Source organism: Vigna radiata, chromosome 7 (genome assembly GCF_000741045.1).
Source record: "Vigna radiata var. radiata cultivar VC1973A chromosome 7, Vradiata_ver6, whole genome shotgun sequence".
Taxonomy (NCBI): Eukaryota; Viridiplantae; Streptophyta; class Magnoliopsida; order Fabales; family Fabaceae; genus Vigna; species Vigna radiata.
This window is the reverse complement of record NC_028357.1, coordinates 32535121-32541473: the sequence shown is the minus strand read 5'-3', so window position 1 is coordinate 32541473 and position 6353 is coordinate 32535121. Positions and strand designations below refer to the sequence as shown.

Below are 6353 nucleotides of genomic sequence, written 5' to 3'. Positions count from 1 at the left end.
CCCTAGAAGAAAGGTTTGCACTTGAGAACCCTATAAGATCTTCTGTGTCACTAAGCGAGAGGGAGGGAGTGCGAGTGCAACGCGAGATTGAATGAAAAAGATGACGAAGCTTGAGAGAGAGCGAACTGAAGGAGGAAGATGATGAAATGATTCGGTGAGAGTGAGATGGGTTTGCAAGAGGGAGGGAGCACGAGAGTATTGGTGAATTCAGCGAGAGAAAGGAGCGCGAGAGTAAAGGGGGAAACATATTTGGGCGAGTAATATTTTTCATTACATACGGGGATCCGTATAAATCATCGTATATAATATTTGCATTACATAGGGATTTAAATCCGTATGTAATAATCTGCAGATAAATGAATATTTTTTTGTAGTGATATCTCCATGGGACAGTCTTGTCATTTTTATAGGGGAAGGGGAAGGTGTCTGGATAACGAGAGAGGTCCTTCTTGGTACTACGAGCATAGAAGGGGTCTTGGTGAAGCAAACCACTAATGGCTCTAGGAAAATCACATTGGATTCTCCATCCGTTTGTAGAAATACCTCTCTTAAACACGGTGCATTCTTTAATGCCATTTTGTAATTATAGTAAATGATGAGCGTAGTATAATAATGGTAAATTTTATTAGATCTTTTAGTATGCAAATCTATTTTATACTTTCATTATTTTAAGTGTGATTAATGATGATCCAGTTTCGTATCCAAACATTTTGTTTAGCTAGATTGGAGATGGTAATTAAGTTTACAATGTTGATGATATGCAGTGGTGACCCAATATTGTACATTACCTCTGTTTTTTGTTTTTGTTTTTTATTGTAATTAATGTGTGGTTCAAGTGTGGTTGCAGCTGTTTGTATCTGAGTCACATCACACACACACCTAAGATAGATTCATTTAGAACATAATAGGTGATATGAATTGTGGGTAATGATCATTGCTTGCAGCCTATTGCTATTAAGTTTGCCAGAAAGTATATTCCTGAAGAAGTGAAACAAATCCATATTGGAAATTCCGAAGGAACACTTTGGAAAGTTCAAGTGAGTTGGTATAGAGAATAGAAAAAAGGGAGAGGCAAAGGTGTAACACGGAGGAGATACACAATGATAGCTTAGAAAATGACGATGGGGTGGTATTATGGATCAAACATACAGGTCTGAAAAGAAAGGGTCATAAAAAATAGAGAAATTCAGAGCAAAGGAAACGTCAGGGCTATCAACTGCTTTACCTTTCTTTCTAGCAATAACTGATGTGGAGTACAAGGGTAAGAAGAATATTTGTCATATATGCAAGATTTCAAACTTTTTCTCCGGGGTCCAAAAATGAACCATGCAAAGTGACTAATATTATGAACTCTTAAAACCACCACTAGAAAGAGGATTCTATGACTGACTTATTATAATAGGTGAAATTTACTTATTATTGGCTAGTGGTAATTTTGTAATAAAACTAAAATATATTATGACATATTTTAAGAAACCTATTATAATAAATATAACAGTGACATTTTCGTAATAAAAATTATGTCTATTATAATAGATAAAAAGTCACTTGTCATAATAAATTAAATGTGGTGGCAAAATTGAAATTATAGTGAAAAGATATTATGATAGATTTTGGAATTCCTGTCATAATAGATGCAAACCCCTAACTTAAAAAAAATTGTTGCCTTAAAACCTAAAATTCTCTCGAAATGTTTCACTCTCTCGAAAATACTCATTTTCCCTCTTGCTCACAGAGTCAGTCACAGAAACTTTCCTTCGACTCTCCCAATCATAGAAGCTCACACAATTGAGTTGCAGTGTCGCATCGGCAATTTGCTCGTGTTGCCATCACCGATTGTTCGTTAGCGTTGGTATCGCGATTTGTCTACAATCACATTTGATTTGTCGTTGAGGATTGAATGCAGTGAGTAATCGAAACATTGCGGTTGTTTTGGTTTTTCGTTTTCTGTGGTTATTGTTACATTGACCTATTTTTGGTGGAAACTTTATGTTCTCTCGCCCTAAATAGGAATGGTAAGTTAGGGTTCTTATTTTTCATTTCGATTATCTTTCTCTGCACCTTGAAAGATGTTACCTTATGTTTTGTCTTTCTCTCCGTCGAATTGCAGAGTGATATAAGGAAATGGTTCATGAAATAACATGACAAGGACAACAATGCCGCTCCCTTCAAGCCTTCCAATCAATCCAAGCCTTCTTCAGATAAACCCTAGTTCGATAAAACTGTGAGTGTGATGCTGCTATATGTTTTATTTATTTATTTTTTTCATTTTTAAATGCAAACATTCATGTGATTTTTGAAGTCAGAGTGTAAGTTTAGTTTTTGTTTCCAATGGTTTAAACGGAAATGGGGGCACAAATGGAAACAAATAATGGAATTTGAAGAATGCGATTCCAATGGTTTTGAAGCCTTTGTCTTTAATAAAATTGAAAAAATGTTATTGGATTGTTATATGTAGGTTAGAACTACAACTTGTACCAATCATATACTGTAGGTTAGCACTACAACACTTTGATTTGGTTATTTTGATCTTTAATTAATGACCTTTGATATGTTTAATATCTTGTTTTAATTGGTTACTTCTTTGAATATAATCGATGGGCAGAGATGTTTCCTTCTATGACTGCTAGAGCTATCAACCTCGATGTTATATCCAATGGCATGGGTGGAACAAGAAATGGTGCTCTCTACAAGTGGTGTGTTTCTTTGCTGTATATATCTTGACTTTGTCTTAATAGTTGCTGGATTAAACGAAGGTTACCATCTATTTAGCCTTCTAAAATCCTTTTNTTGCCAATCTCATATATGAATTATTACCACTTATGTCAATAAACTAGAACAGTCTAGAAATATGTGTGTTGAAGTATTTAAGTGGTGATGTTTAATTTTTGTAATGCTTTATTTTTCCTTTATTTTGGAAGGTGTTTTGTTACTTGATCATTTTCTTGTCCAATGGTTTGTTGCCTTATTACTATGTTAGTGCTAACTGCTTCATCAACATTTGTCCGCCTTATTTGAGGTTTTATCTGTTAATGTTAGACTCATATGGTTAAAATCTAGTCATTTTTCTATATTTCCTCTGTATGGCATAGTTTTGAAAAGTGATTGTGGCTATGGGCCGCAAAGCTGCATAAATTTAATCTAATTCTTATTCTTCCTCTTATTTTTAATTCGAATTATATTATGCTAAATAAACAATATTGTGTGTCCTTTGTTAGGAGCAAATGTTAAATGTTGAGATACCTTATTAAGGATATTAATAATGAAAAATCATGTGGCATAACATGTACTAAAATTTCAACAATGGTAGTCTACAAACTGCAGAATTTAATGTTATTATAAATGGTAAGAATTGGGTGAGATTATTGGATTTAGTTCTTCAATTATATTTTTTCTGACATAATTTTGGTAAAAGGAAAATTTTTATAAATGCAAATTTTTATGCTAAGAATTGAAAATCATTTAATTATACTTTTTCTGAAATAATTTTGGTAAAATGATAATAAACGTAAATGTGAAATGGAAGGAAGAAAATAATGTTCTATACAAAAAGCAATGCATATCCATCCAACTAAAGTAAATAGTTACATGGTATCTACAATTAGTAGTGGAGGTTTGGACAAATATTCAGCATTTAAACTCTTGATTATTCATTCCATTTGATTTTTACCCACATAAACTACCGTTGTTCCATTTCTAGAATTCCTGTAAAACATGGACATTTTCATACCACATCTATCTAGCTATAGTNATATATAATCANGATCAAAAAGGTTCTCNGGCGACTTGGTTTTTCTGTTCCGAACTTTNCCTGTTTCCTTCAACAACTCCTTCAACCTTCTCTTCNCATCAGCAACATCAGGATTTGCAGTCCCAAGCTTTTCTTCCCTCATTATCACAATGTTTTCAAGAATTTCAATNGCCTCATCNAGCCTGAAATCAATTGTCAGAGAAATACATNAGTGTTCATGAGGCTACTTTACAACTTTCAATATTATTCACATGTATATGATTTGATTATGCTTCCTAGTAATATACATTACCAAACATTCGCATAAACTATGGTAATTAAAGAAGATTGGTTTTTCACAGCGATGAGGTACTTTGATTTCGTGTTTCTGCTAGTCTGCATTTTCGTTTCATGCAATGCATTCTTTTTCTCTTTCATGTTCTCGGCGCGTCGAATGTGTTATTTGCTTTTGTTGTTTAGTTTACAGGTGCCTTTCCATATTCTAGGGTTTAAGGTTTTACGTTTAGCTGTGACAGACCCTCGAATTGAACTATGTTTGTTTCGTGTATGAGTTAACAAGTAATGACTGTAACTTTGAGGTTTATATCATCAGGCACTGTAATTGACTGCAAAAGTAATGGAAGATAATCCTCCCTCAAGTCTTTTAGATTGGGTGGTTATTGGAGTCAAATTTGGTATGGCTACACGCAACAAAAAGTTTCTGAGATGTGGAATCTCAACAGGTTGAAATAACTACATTATGCTCTTTTAGTCATTTGTAAAGTTTCTCTTTCAATTAACTATATCATTGGTTTTCTTATTGAAGGTCTTGATGCTACATTAAATGTTGCAAAACCAAGGAAAGATTCATCATTAGCTATATTTGGATTGGGAGCTTTGGGACTTGTTGTGAGTTGCCTTGCCTCTTTCAAAATGAAAGGAAATTTTTGTAAATTTTTTGCGTTTACATTTTCTGTAGGCGAGGCAGCTAGACTCACCGGTGCTTCCAAGATAATTGGGGTTGACTTGATTCAATGAATTTGATTTAGTATATGGTTTGATGTACAAACTATGTAATAAATATTATTAGATAATTTAATGATTGAAATAAATTTCATTATGATAGTTTAATTGAATATATTCATTTCATGCTATATTGATTATAAATTGATTGATGAAATGATAATATAGGAAATTAATTATAAATTGAATGGATATGTCAAATATAATAATGATTTATTTTTTTTACAAAACACTGGACCTATTATGATGGACTTTTCTGTCCGTCATAATATACTGCACTTCTTATGATGGACTTTTCTGTCCGTCATAATATATTGGACCTATTATGATGGATTTTTTCTGTCCGTCATAAAATGCACATACCTATTATGACACCTAGAACTATGATTCTAGGGTTACCCGTCATAATATGTCATTTTTACCCGTCATAAAAAGCAATTTTTCCACTAGTGGCAGGATATTCTCCCTAACATCATCCACCAATTAGGTGTGTGATATGTATCTTCTTAAAGCTTAATCTTTAGATTCATTTTTTTTCTTTTTCTGTCTTGCTAATTTGTAGCTGTTTATTCTAAAATAGTTTCCACACCACCAAACAGTTCTTCAACCATCATCTAAACCACTGTTCATCTTTACATATGGCTGCCAAACCCCAAGTAAACTGCTCCGCTGCCTCTGGTTCAAATACAATCATCTTCCGCTGCCTCAAATCCACGTCCATGGCTGGAGCTACTCCATCAGAGTTATTTAACAGTCCAGGCACAACGACGCAATTATTAGGGGCGTGCTCTACCACTGATCTAATAGCCCGTCGTGTGGGCCTCCTGCTGGGGCCCTCTATGCCAAAAGCAAGAGAAACCCCATCCCAATCTTTCCTTTTTTCACCCCCATCCATGTTGCCACACGGGGGCGGCATGGATGGGGGTGAAAAAATGAGTTCCTATCAATTTGTTCCGACCTAGGATAATAAGCTCATGAGTTTAGTCTCACTTCACCAACGAGAAACGAAAGAAGACTTCCATCTCCAAATTTTATTCANACATAACTCGCTTCTTTTTGGGTGTGAAGCAGTGTCAAACTACCCAACAAGCATTAGCTCTCCCTGAAAATGAGGTGATCTAACTGCACCTTCCAGTACGGCTATCTTGTTACGACTTCACTCTAGTCACTAGTCCTGCCTTTGGCATCCCCCTCCTTGCGGTTAAGGTAACGACTTCGGGCATGGCCAGCTCCCATAGTGTGATGGGCGGTTTGTACAAGGCCCAGGAACGAATTCACCGCCGTATGGTTGACCGATGATTACTAGCGATTCCGGCTTTATACAGGCGAGTTGCAGCCTACAATCCAAACTAAGGACGGGTTCTTGGAATTAGCTCACCCTCGCGGGATCGCAATCCTTTGTCCCATCCATTGTAGCACATGTGTCACCTAGGGCATAAGGGGCATGATGACTTGACGTCATCCTCACCTTCCTCCTTTATCACCGACAGTCTGCTCAGGGTTCCAAACTCAATCTTGGCAACTAAACATGAGGGTTGTGCTCGTTGTGGGACTTAACCCAATACCTTACGGCACGAGCTGACGACAGCCATGCACCACC

General features: G+C 35.6%; 1 long non-coding RNA gene across 1 annotated transcript; it reads left to right on the top strand.

Moving 5' to 3' along the window:
- The first annotated feature begins 2606 nt into the window (after positions 1–2606).
- LOC106768104 lies at positions 2607–4794 on the top strand. Its single transcript, XR_001376225.2, has 3 exons — positions 2607–2696; positions 4344–4473; positions 4557–4794. It is a non-coding gene; the product is annotated as an uncharacterized LOC106768104 (long non-coding RNA).
- The last annotated feature ends 1559 nt before the right edge of the window (positions 4795–6353 follow it).